The sequence below is a fragment of the Pseudorca crassidens genome, chromosome 16 (assembly GCF_039906515.1).
Source record: "Pseudorca crassidens isolate mPseCra1 chromosome 16, mPseCra1.hap1, whole genome shotgun sequence".
NCBI classification, from domain to species: domain Eukaryota; kingdom Metazoa; phylum Chordata; class Mammalia; order Artiodactyla; family Delphinidae; genus Pseudorca; species Pseudorca crassidens.
The window spans coordinates 59,937,556-59,954,931 of NC_090311.1; the positions used below are offsets into that span (position 1 = coordinate 59,937,556).

The 17,376-nt window shown below is 37.7% G+C and overlaps 1 protein-coding gene across 3 annotated transcripts in view; it reads left to right on the forward strand.

Moving 5' to 3' along the window:
- Positions 1-7,127: 7,127 nt before the first annotated feature.
- The window catches only part of MICU1 (mitochondrial calcium uptake 1), a 193,504-nt gene continuing 183,255 nt past the window's right edge, over positions 7,128-17,376 (forward strand). For all 3 annotated transcript variants that reach the window (XM_067710605.1, XM_067710607.1, XM_067710606.1), the window contains exon 1: positions 7,128-7,285. The gene's annotated coding sequence lies outside the window, so the exon portion shown is untranslated. The remainder of the gene's footprint in view (positions 7,286-17,376) is intronic.

The window sequence follows — 17,376 nt, forward strand, 5'->3', positions numbered from 1 at the left end:
AAGGAAATTTTTCTTTTTCAGCTTTTTATTGTATCTATATCAAACCTTATGCTGTACACCTTAAACTTATACAGTGATGTATGTCAATTATATCTCAATAAAACTGGGGGAAGAAAAGGTGTTGAGACCCATGTGAGAGACGAAAGTGGCCTGAACTAGCTCAGTTAGTTGGGGTGGAGTGGAGGGTGCATTTTTTGATAAGGATTTAGATTTTAAATTATCTTCTAGATAAGGTGCTCTTTTGCTCAAAGATGTAATGAAGATGACTTGAGTGAACAGGTAGATAATGGTGCCATCAACTGAAATAGAAAATGGGAGAGCAGGAGGAGGTATTTGTGGTAAGAGGATGAATTTTGTTTTGGATATATTAAGTTTGGTTGTTTGAGGCCAGCCAGCCATGAGGCCACTGAAGTGGGCAAAGTCTCTTACGTGTGGCAGAATGAACAGGTCTGGGGTTGGATGGTAACTGGAGGCTCAAGTCCAAACTCCACCAGTTGAGTGATCCTGAACATAATCTGTGACTGTATTTACTATTGTGTTTAGAAAGTCCCCTTGACTGCATCTTTTTCCCTAGCCCTGTGCTGTCAAATGCTGTCATTTAGCCATGTGTGGCTACTGAGCTCTTGAAATGTGGCCAGTACAAACTGAGATGTACTTGGGGAGAAGGGATAAATTAGGAGTTTGGGATTAATATATACACACTACTATATATAAAATAGATAAACAAGAAGGACCTACCATATAGCACAGGGAACTATACTCAATATCTTATAATAACCTATAATTGAAAAAAGAATATATATATATATAGATATATATGTATAACTGAATCACTTTGCTGTATACCTGAAACTAACACAACATTGTTAATCAACTACACTTCAATTAAAATAAAAAATCCACGGGGAATTCCCTGGCAGTCCAGGTTATGTTGCAGGAAGGGGGACCCCTTCCAGGGCCCGAGAATGGGCTCTTTTCTAACACTTGGAAATGAATTGTCTGAGGAGACACACATGCTGACAAAGCAAGAGACTTTATTGGGAAGGGGCACCCGGGTGGAGAGCAGGAGGGTAAGGGAACCCAGAACTGCTCTGCCACATGGCTCACAGTCTCAGGTTTTATGGTGATGGGGTTAGTTTCAGGGTTGTCTCTAGCCAATCATTCTTTTTTTTTTCTTCTAATATTTATTTGGCTGCACCAAGTCTTAGCTGTGGCACGCGAGATCTTTAGTTGTGGCATGTGGGATCTTCAGTTGTGGCGTGTGGGATCTAGTTCCCTGACCAGGGATTGAACCCAGGCCTCCTGCACTGGGAGTGCAGAGTCTTAGCCACTGAACCACCAGGGAAGTCCTTGGCCAATCCTTCTGACTCAGGTTCCTTCCTGGTGGTGTGCACATTGCTCAGCCAAGATGGATTCCAGCAAGAAGGATCCTGGGAGGTTGGTAGGATGCATGGACTGGTGTCCCCTCTCTCCTTTTGACCTTTCCCGAATTCTTCCAGTTGGTGATAACTTGTTAGTTCCACATTCCTTACCAGGATCCCCTGTTCTAAGATAATGCATGCAAATGGCTACTATCTTGCCTGGCCAGGGTGGGCGGTTTCAGTCAGTGTTAACAGTGCTAACAGTTAGGACTCAGCTCTTTCACTGCCATGGCCCGGGGTTCAATCCCTGGCTGGGGAACTAAGATTCTCACAAGTCATGCAGTGCGGCCCAAAAAAAAAAAAAAAAAATCCAAATCAAAATGTGAGTATAAAATAAGTATAAAATGCACACTGATTTCAAAGACATGTTATCAAAAAAGAAAAGACTGTAAGATATCTCATTAATAATATTTTATGTTGATTACATGTTGAAGTGATATTTTGGATATGTTGGGTTCAATAAAAATATACTATTTAATTAAAAAAAGGAATTGTTTTTGCCTTTTGTAATGTCAGTTGCTTTCCTTCTTACTGGTAGTATATAATCAACTAAAATTATAAAAGATAATTACCACCTGACTAGTAATAATAGTGGAAATAAAAAAACTAAATAAATTAAAAGGTTCATGATGAATGTTCTAGCCCATTTTGGAATGAAGTCTAAGAGAGAGAAATTGGAGAGCCCTTAACTTTTTTCTTTTTAAAAACAATTTAAACTTACAGAAAGATTGCAAGAATAGGAGAGAGAACTCCTGAATATTATTTATTCAAGTTCACCAACTTTTAACATTTTGCTGCATTTGCATTCTCTCTCTCTAGATATTTTCATTTTCTTTTTCTGAACAATTTGAGAATAGATTGCATGTATTATGCCTCCTTACCTCTTCATACCTCGGTGTATATTTACTATAAATATATATATTACTTTATATAATCACCACATAGTTATCAAATGTGGGAGCTACTTTTTTCTAATCTATGGTCCATATTCCAATTGTGTCAACTGTTTCAATAAATCTTTTATAGTATTTCCCCTGCTGTGGTACAAGTTCCAGTTTAGATCACGTATCGACTTTGCCAAGTCTCTTTAGTCCCTTTTATATGTAACAGTTCCTCAGCATTTTGGAGGGGGGGGTCTTTCATGACATTTATTTATTTTAAAATATTTATTTATTTTATTTTTTTATTTTCTTGGCTGTGTCGGGTCTTAGTTGCAGCATGTGGGATCTTTTGTTGTGGTGCGCAGGCTTCTCTCTAGTTGTGGCCTGTAGAGGGTTTTCTCTCTCTAGTTGTGGCCTGTGGGCTCCAGGGCACATGGGCTCTGTAGTTTGCAGCACACTGGCTCTCTCATTGAGGCACGCAAGCTCCAAAGTTGTGGCGTGCGGGCTTAGTTTCCCCGTGGCATGTGGGATCTTAGCTCCACGACCAGGGATAGAACCCGCGTCCCCTGCATTGGAAGGCGGATTCTTTACCACTGGACCACCATGGAAGTCCCCCTCATGACAGTTATTTAATAGAATGTTCTTCAATATGGGTTTGGTTGATGTTTCCTCACGATTAGATTCAAGTGATATTATATCTTTCTCAGGGTATCACATCAGGAGGCATATGGTCACTGATCAAAGTGTTGCCTAGTTTCTCCACTGTATAGTTACTTTTTCCCCCTTTTAACAAATATACAATCTGTGGAGAGATACTTTGAAGATCTGAAAGTATACTGCTTATCAAAATTTCCCCCTAGATTTAGAATCCATTGATGATGTTTTCCAAACCAATCTTTTCTATGATAGTTGCAAAATGGTGATTTTCCAACTCCACCACTCTCTCTGTATTTATCAGGGGGCATTTTCTTTAGAGAACAGCTTTCCTTTTCCCCCATCTCCCTCTCTTTCTCTCTCTCATTGGAATATATGAATGAATTCTTATTTTATTCAATAGATCATAATTCATTACTGTTCTTATTTTCATACTCTAGTTACCCCAGATTTGCCCAGTGAGAGGTCCTTCAAGCTGGTTGCTGTTGGCATGCCCCCATTTTATTTTTTGAGCACTTTCTTATTTCTGGCCCAACAAGATATTCCAGATCATCTTGTACCTTCCTGCTCTAGCCCTGAAATCAGCCATTTCTTCAAGAAGCTTTGATTCCTTGTCATGGGGAAAGTTATTTAGAAATCAAGATCTGTGTAGGGAGTCTTTAATTTTGAAGTTATTTTCAATCATAAGATCGAGAGGAATATATATCAATTTTTATAAATCATCATATTTACGGCTGATTTAGCTATTTCCTTTTTTTTCCTTTGTGGTAAGAAGAAAGGAAACATTAAGCTTATTTTTAAATTTTTTCATATTTACTTGAATATAATTCTGGCTACAATATTAGCAAAGAACACAGATTGCAATAGCAACTATGGATCATAGTCTCTCAATAGTTGCTTGAATATAATATATCCTCAAAAGAAATTTGTGATGGAAGATTGCGTAGGTTTTGAAATACTATAAGCTAATCTGTGGAATCCTGAAGATAAGTGTAATGAAACATGGGACATCTCACTGAATTCATTTTAAAGAAATTGAATCAAAGCTCTATAAAATAACACTTTTTGTCATCAGATTCTTGTTGCAAAAGATGTTTTGCTTCTTGTGCTGCAAACTGCTGTGGTAACATCTCACATTATTTTTATGTGATAAAGGCAGATGAACTATAAAATGTTTGAAATAAGTACATCAATTTCTATTTTAACTGAATGAAATTAAATATGTACTCTGTTGATAACACGGGTCTTTGAACAACGATATACTTTTGAAATACTGAAGATGAAATAAAGAGATCACATTTTATGTGTGATGGTACTAGGGACAAAGACCAAGTCCACTTCTCTGTTGCATGTACTTTGTATTCATTCCCAAACCCATCATTATATGGGAATACTCGGGTCACTTTTTAAAAATCCAAATTCCTGAGCATCACCCTGGTGCACTTAAACATCATATCTCTTACTCTAAGAATATGTATCTTTAAAATCTCCCCAGATAATTCTGAGACAGTTGATCATAAAGCTGATTTGGGAACTACTGAACGTGGCAGAAAATACATTTATTCCAGGGTGTAAGTCTCATTATATATACATAAGTTGCCTGAGGGCAGGAACTGTGCTTATAAATTTTTATAAGCCCAGCACCTATTATGAGCCTTGCATATAGTAGACATTCAATATATGCTTAAGAAAATAATTTTAACTTCAAATTTTATTTGAGTCTTAATATTAGTTTGTGCAGGGGATATAAACCCACTTTAGTGATATTATATATTCATGTGACAGGAACCTCCTTGCATAGCAAGCTGAAAGACAGTATTGGATTGGTGGACTGATTTCTAATGCAGAATGTAGTTGTGTTCAGTTATGAACCTGAATTCTGCTAACTTACTCTATGCTCCTGATAAATGAAGAAAGAATACTCCCGTTTACAAGATTGGTTTATTCTATAAATTACCTCTGTCTTGTTCCTCTTTCCACTAAATGTTCCACTTGATGACAAATGGTTTAAAAAAAAAAAGTAGCTAATATTTGTATGGTTTAAAACAGAGGTTCTCAAAATATGGTCCATGGACTCCAGGGGTTCCCTGAAATCCTTTCTGGTGACCTATAAGGTCAATACTTTTTTCCTAATAATAAGAAGCTGTTATTTGCCTTTATCATTTTCATTCTCTGAGTGTACAGTGGAGTTTCCCAGAGGCTACGTGATGAGTGATATTGAAGCATATTAATGAAGAAAAATATGAGAATCATCTGTCTTCTATAAGCTAGACATTAAGAAATTAACAAGAATGTAAAACCATGCTTCACTTATATTTTTGAAAATATATAGTTATTAAAAAATATGTTGTTTATGTTAACATATAATGGGCTTATTTTTAATGACCAAAAAAATTAAAAATTGGGCTTCAGTGGTGGCGCAGTGGTTGAGAGTCCACCTGCTGATGCAGGGGATACGGGTTCGTGCCCCGGTCCGGGAAGATCCCACATGCCGCGGAGCGGCTGGGCCCGTGAGTCATGGCCGCTGAGCCTGCGCGTCCGGAGCCTGTGCTCCACAACGGGAGAGGCCACAGCAGTGAGAGGCCAGCGTACCGAAAAAAAATAAAAATTTCCAGTTCTAATTTCTAAAACACAATAGGTATTGATAGTTATACATACATAAACAAAAGTTGTTTGGGGTCGTTAATAATTTTTAATAGTGTAAAGGGGTCCTGAGACCAAAGAGTTTGAGACCAGCGATTTATGTTTTTACAGGTTACTTAATAATTAGCTGAACTGGTTATTTAGTTTTATACAGACAAATTTTGACCGAAATCAGTATTGAATTTCACCAAGTATTAAAAATTGATCTTTGTTCAACATTTATAACTTATATATATATAAATATTATTGATAACTTTCTTTTTCTTATTCTGAGACACACTTGACTGAGCTACGAGTTAAGATTCCAGGAGCCCCCAGAGTTCTGGAGAGTAATCTATGACACAACTTGAAATTCCCATCATTAGCGTGAATGGACATGCTGCCTGAGAAGGATACCGTGCTAAGTGCCTGCTAGTAAACCTGGAAGGATGTCTTTATCAGATTTATCATTTAACAGAGAACAGGTTCTAAATGGAAAGTAACACAGAAAAGGCACATTTTGATAGCTGAGAAGCAAATCAGCAGATTCCTAACTCCTGTGGCAAGTAGATTCAGAGGACAGCAGATTGAAGAAAACGGCTTAAGATGTCCTTGGTGACCTTTCGATTAGGTCTTTACCAGCTCCAGCATTTTTTGAGTCACTTAAGGGTCTTCACCTGCTTCCCTACCTGCAATGGAAAAAAAGTTTCCATCGACAGGGTGGTTGTAAAGAAACATTGGGTTGCCTGTAAAGTGCTAGCAGCAGTGCCATGAACACAATAATTTGTCGTTCTTAGGGTAGTGGGGAGGGACGGTCCTTTGAGAAGAAATGGAGAATAGTTGTTCTGCTTACTTCACAACTTAACCCAGTGATAGTTCTGTCTGCCTCCTTTTGTTTCCATGGTTGCAGCTTTTCTACAGCTCTAAGTAAATTCTTGAAGAAATTTTTATTTAAAAGTTCTGTCATATCATTATCAAAATATTGTCATTCTATTTCCACAGCAGAAGAGAAGACCCCTCTGGAGCCTCAGTTCGGATAACAACATCAGAGAAAAACATGCTCCTAACAGCTTACCGACTAAACTCTCCAATAACATTAGTTTGCAAAGAGAACATTTGAGAAACCTCACAGTAGAGGAAGCGGTGAGGCGGTTTCTAAATTAGAAAAAACTTCAAGGTCAAGAAATAGGCAAATTTTGTCAGACGCCTAAATCTCATAGATGCAGTTCGAAAAGAACAATTCCCAACTTACTGTGGTCCAATTTCCTTTTCACTGACTCCTTTCTGCTTAGCCAACACGTAAAAGGGTACCAACAAGGTGGCAGCAGGCACAATAAATCTCTTTAAAAGACTCCTGTACCCCTTGTGTGTCGGGGGCGGGGAGGGACGAACGCCAGAGAAACGGCCAGAGAGCTTCTGAGTACTCTCTCACCTTCCCGCCTAAACACTGAGGGGGCGGGGCCCGAGGCCGGGGCGGGGCCCGAGGCCGGGGCGGGGCCGGTTGCCTCCCTGGGCTCTCCCCACTCCTTTTCCTCCGTGCCCCTCCCACACGCATTTCACCACGATCCCGACAGGCTCAGCGGCTAGGAGCGTCACGTGAGGATGGGCGGTGGAGCTGGAGGCTGGTCTCGCCTGTTTCTTCGTCTCTATGGTTTTCAGAGGTGGGCGGCTTTGACGGAGAAGCAGCTGGAGCTCCAGCGTGGACGGGTAAGTCCTGGACTCTGAAGGGTATGAGGAGACAGCCTTTTAGGAAAGACGAAAGGGAAGGGGATGCGAAACAGCTTTAGGGACTTGACCTCCGGGGCCGGCTGTTTCCGGCTGTTTGTCTGCTCTGGGGTCAGGCGACTTCTCTGGTCGAGCGGGATAGCTGTCTCTCCCTGATGTGCTCAGTTTAGGGGTTTGAGAGCAGTCCTTAATCCTGCCTGCTTCCCTTCCTCAGCTTTCCTTCACCTCACCCAGTCCCTTCTCCCTGTGCCAGGAGAACTTCTACCGAGTTCCCAACCTCAGGGTTCACTTGAGCGTCGACGTCCCTCTTCTCACGGGTGACCAGGGACACATCCTTGGGATTTGTGGATGTGGTTGGAAGTGGGTGCGGAGTTTACAGTTAGATCTCTTATGGGGGAAGTGTTAATCTTTGAAACGAAGAAAGAAGTGGAAAAATCACTGGGACCTGAAGGAACATAACAAAGTGCAGGCTTCTTGGACTGTTCAGTTTTTCTCTTTCCCAGTGCCGTAACCAGTTTTCATTCTCTGTCGAGTTTCCTTCTCACCATACTGTCCTGGCCCACAATACGATGCTTTGAGAATGAGCCGGGCGTTATTGACTCAGTGTGACTGTTGGGAAAAGAGTTTAAAACGAACTGTTCTTTAGGTTGCGATATCTGTTATGTTATGGTTTATGGTTTCTTTATCTTCTCTTTCAGATGCCTAAAAAGTATTGTAGATATTTGTAAATATAAGTAGAATAACCATATTATAGTTAAGGGACTAGAGTAAAATACTTTATTTTCCTTGTGGTACCTGGAAAGTCCTATTTTATTTCTGTTTTATAAGTATCAATAGATGTGTCTATCGGTTTGGGGGCAGTTTCTTGGGTATACCTTCGTTTATGTTAAAGTATTCCTTTGAGTTACATGTGCAAGTGATCTAGCAGTAGAAAGGAGTGAAACAGTTTGGGGTTGATAGCTGTAGGAGAGCTTAGGTTTCATTAAACTGTATGACAAATTAATAAAATGTCAGCATCTTGAGACAGGTGTTGGCCAGTTCGACTACCCGTTATCTTCCTAGCGTTGGGTAAGGTATTGAGCTTGTTAAATATTGCCTTATTCTAGAAAATTTTTAGAACCCACTGCCACTTGTTTGTGAGAAGGTGGCTCTGGCCTCCAGCTGCTCTAAGTGTCCTTACTGAGGATTATAAGACACAAAGTAATGCTAACAAAAAGGAAAGATTCAGGAGTTGGTTTTGTGCCTGGGGAGAAAAGGAAAGAGTGATAGAAACTAATAAGAGCAAGAGAACAAAAGAGTGTATTGCTATCTTCATTTATAATCTATAGAACATTTACTATATTCAGTAGACTTTTTAACATTTCCAAGGGGTGCATTTTGAGAGTGACTTTCCTGTATTTAACAATGGTATGTAATTTCTCCCATAATGCAATATTATGTAAAATAATTATAACTGAAAGATTTAACAGACACTTAAGATTTTATATTATTCAGAATTATAGGACAAAAGTGATAAAGTTATTATACCTAATTTGGCCACTTTCAATCTTTAGTTTTCCCTCTTGAGCAATTTTTACAATGGCTGCAGCAATTGCTGAATGTTTACCATTTTTTTTTCCGTAAGGAGTAGAGTTTTTTACTATTTCCTTTAAAAGAGAGCCAATTTTTAAAAAAAGTTTACTCACAGCTTTTTTCCGCCCACTCAAAATGAAAATAGCTTGATTTCGTGCCAAGGGAAAAAGCTGATTCTTTTTAAGTAGATGTTTACTCACTTTGGTAAATTATGAGAAAATTATTAATGCTTTTAAAACATGAAATATTGATATCTCAGCATATTTGAGAAGAAAACACAGGGGTAGTATTTTTAAATGTTTTATATTTCCTATTATAAAAGTAATATGTGCTTATTTTTGAAAAATAAAAACATTGTAGAAAGTATGACACAAAGTTGAAATCCTAATTTATCCTTTCCCTGCCACCAGGTAACCACTAGTTCCCCTTGCATTTTTGGGAATCAGTGTGGAAAAGTAGAGTCTGGAGTCAGAGTCCCTGGGAAAAATGGTACTAATAGTATTAGGCTTACATCCTACAACCTCAGAAACTCCAGAAGAGAGATTTCCCTTTCTCTATGATAACACCAAACTACTGTGTGGGAGTCTCCTTGGCCTGACTTGGGTCATTACCCATCTTAGAGGCAATCTCTGTGCCCAGACAGATGGAGTGCTTTGTGTGGCCAGGATTGGATCTTATTCCCACCCTGGAGTGGGGTGGAGGGGGATACATTTTCAAACCACATGAATTAAGGGTAGGTGACATACAGTTCCTAAAGGAAAATTGAGGTATCATTTCCTAGAGAAGGCAGAAAGATTGCTGGGCAGACAAAAACAGCAGATGTTCACTAAAATAATTTTACATATATTTAAAAAAAATAATTTCTTTCCTTTCCCAGTATAAATTAATTGTATTTTAAAATTTACATGTTGATTTTTCCTTTTTTAATGTGTATTATTTTATTAATTTATAAAACTTGAAATTTAAACTCTTTGCGCCTATTTGTATTGTTATTACATGTATAAGTACACATGCTCTGGAGTATTCAGGTTTTCTAACTTTAAATATATTGTATATTTGGCCAGCTTGTTAAAATTGATTATTGGTAAGTATTTTTTGTACTGTGGGTGAACTTGATTATATAAACTGTAGTTTATAAACAGTAAATAAAAGTTTTAAATATTTAAGTGTATATAGTAAATATGATTACATGCTGATTCTTTTAATTATTCCGTGTTCAAAAATCTGCATAGAAACGACTTCAGTTTGAGCATTGTATAAAATATAAAAGATAATTGTCGCTAATTGTTGTCACTGGGTGTTAACTTTAAATCTACAGTTAACATTAATGTCTGGTTTTATATCTTTATGGATTATTCTGACAACTCATTATATTTTAAGAGAAAATATAATAGAAGCAACATATTGTTTACTCTTGTTTTCATTTAAAAGATGTTAGTAGCTTGATTCAATGGACATTTGAATGAACTTTAATTGCTAACATTGGTGGCTAACAATTGGCTAACGGGCTTTAGTTTAGACAGGCAGGTCTATATTCTAAAACCCAACTCCATCACTTCTTGATGTTGAGCAAGTTACTTAATCTTTCTGAACTTGAGATTATTTCATTTACAAATGGAGATGATAATACCTATCTCATAAGGGTCTTGTAAGGATTAATTAACATATGCCAAGTGCCTAGGATGTAGTAGATTCTCATTAAATGTAATTGTTAATAATAACAATGACAAAAAATGTCTAGAAGAGTTTATTTTCCCAATTTCAGAATGCTTAGCCCCAGAGAGTTTAAAATATATAGGTGTCTGCAGAATTAGCAAGATGGTTCTTTATTCAGTTTGTCTTGATTTTAGCAGGTTTTAAAATTCTATACTGCAGATATAGCAATAAATGAGAAAACTTTGTTTAAACTACATAATTATTAGCAGACTGCCTAAGTTTTTAAAGATTGCTTAAGCGCACACAGCTTGATATATATAAAGAATACAACCCAGTCAAAAAAATGGACAGAAGACCTAAATAGACATTTTTCCAAAGAAAACATCCAGATGGCCAACAGGCACATGAAAAGCTGCTCAATATCACTAAGTATTAAAGAAATGCAAATGAAAGCTACAATGAGGTATCACCTCACACCAGTCAGAATGTCCATCATCAAAAAATCTACAAATAATAAATGCTGGAGAGGGTGTGTAGAAAAAAATGAACCCTCCTACACTGTTGGTGGGAGTGTAAACTGGTGCAGCCACTATGGAGAACAGTGTGGAGGTTCCTTAAAAAACTAAAAATAGAGTTACCATATGATCTTGCAACCCACTCCTGGCCGTGTATCTGGAAAAGATGAAAACTCTAATTGGAAAAGATACATGCACCCCAGTGTTGACAGCAGCACCATTTACAATAGCCAAGATATGGAAACAACCTAAATGTTCATTGACAGATGAATGGGTAAAGAAGATGTGGTACACATATACAACAGAATATTACTCAGCCATAAAAAAGAATGAAATAATGCCATTTGTAGCAACATGGATGGACCTAGAGACAATCATATTAAGTGAAGTAAGTCAGACAGAGAAAGACAAACATATGATATCACTTATATGTAGAATCTGAAAAATGATACAAATGAACTTATTTACAAAACAGAAACAGACTCACAGACAACAAACTTATGGTTATCAAAGGGGATAGTGGGGCTGGGGCAGGGGAGAGATAAATTAGGCGTTTGGAATTAACATATATATACTACAATATATAAAATAGGTAAACAACAAGGACATACTATATAGCACAGGAAACTATACTCAATATCTTGTAATAACCTAAAGTGGAAAAGAATCTGAAAAAGAATATATATATATATATATATATATATATATATATATAGACACACACATACATATATGTGTGTATAACTGAATCACTTTGCTGTATACTTGAAACTAACACAACACTGTAAATTAACTATACTTCAATTAAAAAAACATAAAAAGTAAAGATTGCCTCCTCCAAGTATAACTGTCAGGCTGGGGGAAGGTATTGAGTGAATTTTACACAAACTCTGAGCTCAGTAAAGCTCAGTAAGTGGAAGATAGCCTGTTCCTTCACTATGCAAGGGAAGCTAAGCATTGAGCACCTTGGAAGTTCAGATCAGAATTTATGGTGACTTTAGGTAATTGGGGTATAGTTGTTTTACAATGTTGTGTTAGTTTCTACTGTATAGTGAAGTGAAGTAGAGTTCCCTGTGCTATACAACAGGTTCTCATTAGTTATCTATTTTATACATATTAGTTAGTGTATATGTGTCAATCCCAATCTCCCAATTCATCCCACCGCCCCATCCCCACCTTGGTGTCCATACGTTTGTTCTCTATGTCTGTGTCTCTATTTCTGCCTTGCAAACAGGTTCATCTGTACCATTCTTGTAGATTCCACATATATGTGTTACTATACAATATTTGTTTTTCTCTTTCTGACTTACTCTCTATGACGGTCTCTAGGTCCATGCACATCTCTACAAATGACCGAATTTCGTTCCTTTTTATGGCTGAGTAATATTCCATTGTATATATGTACCAAATCTTCTTTACCCATTTGTCTGTCGATGGGCATTTAGGTTGCTACAATGACCTGGCTATTGTAAATAGTGCTGCAGTGAACATTGGGGTGCATGTGTCTTTTTGAGTTATGGTTTTCTCTGGGTATATGCCCAGTAGTGGGATTGCTGGATCATATGGTAATTCTATTTTTAGTTTTTCAAGGAACCTCCATACTGTGCTCCATAGTGGCTGTATCAATTTACATTCCCACCAACAGTGCAAGAGGGTTCCCTTTTCTCCACACCCTCTCCACCATTTATTGTTTGTAGATTTTTTGATGATGGCCATTCTGACAGGTGTGAGGTGATACCTCATTATAGTTTTGATTTGCATTTCTTTAATAATTAGCGATGTTGAGCATCTTTTCATGTGCCTCTTGGCCATCTGTATGTCTTCTTTGGAGAAATGTCTATTTAGGTCTTCCTCCCATTTTTTGATTGGGTTGTTTTAGTGGTTACTGTGTTGAACAGTGCAGATATGAAACATTTCTATCATCCCAACACATTCTATTTGACAGAATTGTTGTGGATTATTATAAATACACTTATATCTACATTTGCTAGTTTCAGATGATAGTTAATTTGTATTTCAATCATGTTCCTTGTTCAAATAAAACTTACTTTTAGATTTGGAAATTGTATTTTTAAAAATGATCAAGTAGATTCTATTGTAATGTATTTCAAATAAAGAAGCATTGCTAATTTTCTTGGGTCTTTGATCTGTGATAACATTTAAATTAAGTTGTTTCAGAATTTGATTATCAACTTAAGCATTGATATCATCTGACTTTATATCCTCATAATTCCTGAGATGGTAATGAAGCATAATGGTTAAGAGCAATGGCCTTGAGATCAGAGAAACTCTCCCCTGCCATCCACTGGCAAATTTCTTAAAAGTGTTGAGTTTTGGTGTCCTTCTCAGTAAAATAGAAGTGATAATAATACTTAGCTCAGGGTTATTGAGATTAAATAAGGTAATGGATATCAAACATTTAGCATAGTATCCCTCACAGAGTAGTGTTCATTAGATGCTAGCATTAAAGAGAATTTGAACAACCAGTTGTTTACAAGCAAAAGAATTTTTTGAAAAGTTGGGGAAATTGGAATATGGACTGGACATTAGATGATACCAGGGAATTATTGTTAAATTTGTTAAGTATAACAGTGACATGTTTATCTAAAAAGAAAGTCGATATTTTTGGAGAGGCATACTAAACTATATAGCAGTGAAATGATACCATGTCTGAGAGTTGCTTTAAAATAATTTACAAAGACAATGAGGAATAAAAGGGACAGAAAAATTGATCTTAACTTCCATTTCCTGTGAAGAAGGAGTAACAGGGACCATATTTACCCTCCCACCTGGAGCCGCTAAAAGGGGAGACAAAATATACAAAACAGTTGTTTCCTGGATTTTGGATATTGTGCAGCAAAGGACAGTGATCCCTGAGAGATGGGAAACAAACGGAGGTGAGCTCTGTGATTGTTCTGGCTTGCTGCCTGGAGAGCATTTCCCAGCTGCAGAGTAGGGAGGGCGAACCCAGGCAGAGCACAGTGGTCTTCCTGAATTGAGAGAGTCTGGGGAGGCCAAGACAGCTGGAGTTTGCTGGGCAGAATGCTAGAGATGAGAGAGCCAGAAGGAGGGAGAACCCTCATGTATTCAGCTGAGAATTGATCAGTGACTACATGTGAGGAAACTACCCGAGGCTAGGAAAAGAACTACCTGAAAAGAGCGAACAAAGGCAGGGATAGTGTTTTTTCCTACCAGCCAGAGTGGAATATATTTTAACAGGTCACCAGGTGGAGTACAGTAGTCTCCCCTTATCTGTGGGTGATACATTCGAAGACCCCCAGTGGATGCCTGAAACTGGGGAGTACCAAAGCCTGTATATGCTAACTGGTGAGTAGCACATCAAGCATGAATATGATGGACAAAGGGACGATTCATACGGGGGGCAGGCGGTACAGGGGACGGGGCATGGAGTGGGACAGTGTGAGATTTCATCAGGCTACTGAGAATAGCACATAGTTGAAAACTTATGGATTGTTTATTTCTGGAATTTTGCATTTAATATTCTTGGATCAAGGTTAACTGTTGGTAACAAGCTACAGAAAGCCAAACCACAGTGGGGTAAATTAGTCTTAAACTAAACACTGCTCTGACCCAGCCAAAAAACTTAAAAGCAAGACCTGAAACAGTCAAACTGTTTCTAAGTAACATATTCATGTCCTAGAACTAAGCTCAAGAATAGATTCAGGAATACAAAAATATCCAGCACCCAAAAAGGTAAAATTCAGTGTCTGGCATCCAATCAGAAATTACTAGGCATGCAAAGGAGCAGGAAAATATGACTCATAATGACAAGAAAAACAATGAAAACTGAAACAGAAGGACACAGGTGATAGAATTAGTGGAGAGGGATGGTAAAACAGTTTTTTAAAACTGTATTCTGTATGGTCAGGTAACTAGAAGAAAGATTGAATGTTTAAATAGAAACACGGAAGATATGAAAAAGACCCAACTGAACCTCCAGAGATGGAAACTACGGTGTGAGATGAAAGATACACTTGATGTTATTAATGGCAGATTAGACATGGGAGAAGAAAACTTAAGTCAAGATGTAACTTCCAGTTTACAGGAAATAAAGGGGCTAGAGAAATATTTAAACCATTCTACAAGGAAGCAATTAGATAAATACAGAATTTGAGAAATGCAATATAGATGTCCTGTTCTGTTAAAAAATTAGGGTTGTGCTGTGATTGCACAGTGTGGTGAATATACTTAATATAAGCTTTAAAGTGGTTAAAATGGTAAATTTCATGTATATTTTACCACTGTTTTAAAAAAATTACCATTTAAAAAAAACATTTAAAAGTATACAATTGGCAGGCATAAAGTGTATTTGCATTGTTGTACAATTATCACCACCATTCATTTCTGGAATTTTTTCTTCTTCCCAAACAGAAAACTATACCCATTAAACAATAACTCTCTACTTCCTTCTCCCCTCAGTCTCTGGCATCACCATACTACTTTCTGTTTCTTTGAATTTCACTACTGTAGGTTTGTCATATATGTGGAATCGTATAGTATTTGTCTTTTTGTGATTGGCTTGTTTCACTTTATGTAAGTCTTTAAGGTTCATGCATGTTGCAGGATGTATCAGAATTTCCTTCCTTTTTCTTCAGTTTTAAAAATTGTGGTATAATACACATAATATAAAATTTACCATCTTAACCTTTTTTTTTTTTTTTTTTTTTTTGCGGTACGCGGGCCTCTCACTGTTGTGGCCTCTCCCATTGCAGAGCACAGGCTCTGGACGTGCAGGCCCAGCGGCCATGGCCCACGGGCCCAGCCACTCCGCGGCACGTGGGATCCTCGCAGACCAGGGCACGAACCCGCGTCCCCTGCATTGGCAGGCGGACTCCCAACTACTGCGCCACCAGGGAAGCCCCATCTTAACCATTTTTTAAGTGTACACTTCAGTGGTATTAAATACATTCAGATTCTTGTGAAACCATCACTATCATCCATCTCAAGAGCTATTTTCATCATGTAGAAGTGAATTGCTGCATCCATTAAATAACTCTCCAATACCCCTCCTTCCAGTCCCTGGCAACCACAATTCTACTTTCTGTCTCTGTGATTTTGACTACTCTAGGTGCCTCATCTAAGCAGAATCATACAGTGTTTATCTTTTTGTGACTGATTTATTTCACTTAGCATAATGTCATCAAGATTCATACATGTTGGAGCATGTGTCAGGATTTCCTTCCTTTTTATGCCTGAGTAATATTCCATTGTATTTATAAACCACATTTTGTTTATCCATTCATGTTGATGGACACTTGTGTTGCTTTCACCATTTGGCTACTGTGAATAGTGCTGCTATAAGCATGGGTGTACAAATACCTGTTCAAGTTCCTGCTTTCAGTTCTTTTGGGTATATACCCCAGAGTGGAATGCTGGATCATATGGTAATTCTATGTTTAATTTTTTGAGGGATTGCCATACTGTTTTTTGTAGTGGCTGCACCATCTTGCATTCCCATTAGCAGTGCACAAGGATTCCACTTTCTTTTTTTGTTTTTTTCCCTAAGGATTCCACTTTCATATAATGAATAAACAAACAAACATATAATAGTCATTCTACTGGGTGTGGATAAATTTTATGTTATGTATAGCTAATAAAATAAGATTAGGGTGGTCAGGGGAGAAAAAGGTTGTATATGAAGGAACTGTCCTAGATTAGAGAGATTGGAGAAACAAAACCAAAGATAATACATGATTTTTGTGTGGATCCTAGTTTGAAAAATCAGCTATATATTTTGTGGAAGTTTGAATACGTACTACTATTAGAAGATATTAGGAAATTGCAATTAATTTGAATAAGTGTGATAATGGTATTGTAGTTATGTAGGAAAACATTATTGAAATATTTAAAGTGTTTTAATGTCTGTAACTTTGAAGTTGTCTGCCTTAAAAATAGCCTGATAGATATGGATAGACGAAGCAAATAGGTGAAATGTTAATTGTTCAGTCTAGGTAATGTACATGTGGTGTTCATAATAGTATTCTTTGAAATTTTCTGAGTGTCTGAAAGTTTTTAAATGAACTATAAAGGTTTGATGTTAATATCTTTCTTTTTAAAAAATTTTATTTATTTATTTAGGGCTGAGTTGGGTCTTTGTTGCTGCGTGCAGGCTTTCTCTAGTTGTGGCGATGAGGGCTACTCTTCGTTGTGGCGCGTGGGCTTCTCATTGCAGTGGCTTCTCTTGTCGCGGAACATAGGCTCTAGGCGTGCGGGCTTCAGTAGTTGTGGCTCACAGGCTCTAGAGTGCAGGCTTAGTAGTTGTGGCACACGGGCTTAGTTGCTCCGTGGCATGTGGGATCCTCCTGGACC